The sequence below is a fragment of the Elephantulus edwardii genome, unplaced genomic scaffold (assembly GCF_000299155.1).
Source record: "Elephantulus edwardii isolate Elephantulus edwardi_28Jun2011 unplaced genomic scaffold, EleEdw1.0 scaffold00060, whole genome shotgun sequence".
In the NCBI taxonomy this organism is placed as follows: Eukaryota; Metazoa; Chordata; class Mammalia; order Macroscelidea; family Macroscelididae; genus Elephantulus; species Elephantulus edwardii.
The window spans coordinates 5194222-5195886 of NW_006399810.1; the positions used below are offsets into that span (position 1 = coordinate 5194222).

Genomic DNA, 1665 nt, shown 5'->3' on the forward strand with positions numbered 1-1665 from the left:
CACAGACCAATTTACTATACAGCTCTTATTCTGGACTCTTGTCACACCTATAATACCTAATTATATATTCCTTTTATACAGTTCTCTCCTCTTAAAAAGATTTATAGTCCCAGAAACTCAATATAGGGATGCCGTGAGTTGAAATCCTTTAACTGCGGTGGGTTTGGTTTTGCTTGGTTTTAGTATATTCATTGAGCTCTAATAGCATAGTCTGTAGGGAGTTGTGCTGTTAACCTTAAGGTCAGACCTCTCTGGTGGTTCGAATCCACCATCCATCGGCTCCATGGGATAAAGATGGCAAGCTCCTCCTTTGTGATTTATGGTGATGGGATGGTCAGCTATAGGTTGGCTGCAAGTCAGTTATGCCTTGATGACAATAAATTGTTGGGGGGGGGTGTTTGTTTGTTTGCTTGCTTTTTGCTATATCTCCAGTCAGTCATCCAGCACAGCAATAAATTCTGGAACATTTTATCACCCTCAAAAGAAATCATTCCCCAGCGGCAGGCAGCCCCCAGGGTACTTTCTGTCTCCTTGGATTCATACGCTGGCTTATTCTTAACTGATAGCTGAAACGAGGCAAACTGCTAAACCTCTCCAGGCCTCACCGTCTTCCTTTTACCAGCAAAAGTGCACTGGAAGTACCATTAAAACCCAAGTTTAATGGCACAAGAAAATGCTCATTATGTGTTACAAAACAAGGAACAAAACCGCATGTCTCACATGCCACCACTGAGACACAGTTATTATCCACACACACAAAGGAAGCTGGAACCAACAGCGGAAGGAAGAATGCAGGCACGCTGTCCATGGTTGGCTTTGCGGGAAGAGAGAGAATGATTTATGCCTACTGTTACAGTCTCTGGCACTTCTAAATATTCTTCAATAAGCGTGTAGGTTAAAACCAGGAAAACAAAACATTTCATTTAAAAAAATGCTATGCTTTTCCCCTGGGTTTGTGGTAGTGTTGGGAATAGCAATGAAAGAAGATGCCAGATGCTGTGTAAACTGTAAAATGCTGTGCAGAGGCCACAAGTTACACAGATCAGAGATGAGCATGGTCTCATTCTTTAAGAAAACTTTAGATCAAAACTTTGTCATTCTTGACCATAATTATTATCCCAAAGCACCAAGCTTTTTTATTAATGGCATTATGTTAATAAATTGCCTTTAAAAAATGTATCCTTTTAAAAAAATGTATCCCTTTCAAAGCTAATATAATTTGGCCTTCAACTAATCCTCCAGGTTAATCCCCATCTTTACTGCCACTTCTCTGCATCATGGGGTCTGGCCAGTTTTTCTAAATTTCCAGATATAGCGACAAATAACACAAGAGCCCCTGTGCATTAAAAGTGGTTTTCTTTTCCATTTCTGTGTAAGTTTATTTAGTGTTTATATCTGTTTCTATGGACTGAATGGGAGATATTCCACTGATATTCCAAAAAAAACACCCTAAATTGCTCTTTCAGTGAGGAGAACACCTGTGGTTTAAAAATTTCTGTGTCCAAATCTTTCACAGAGATTTTTGTTATTGTTGTTTTTGTTGTTGTGTACTATTGAGTCAGAATGGACTCATGGCTGATGCTCCAGTGGGTTTTCAGAAGCAGTTAAATGGCACGGAAGGAGATTTCCCATCTTTTTAATGAAGAATTTAATGAAATAGCATTT

The 1665-nt window shown here is 39.3% G+C and overlaps 1 protein-coding gene across 2 annotated transcripts in view; it reads left to right on the forward strand.

Annotated features, from left to right (window-relative positions):
• The window catches only part of DPP6 (dipeptidyl-peptidase 6), a 1353880-nt gene that overhangs the window by 975990 nt on the left and 376225 nt on the right, over positions 1-1665 (forward strand). The gene's annotated exons all lie outside the window — the stretch shown is intronic.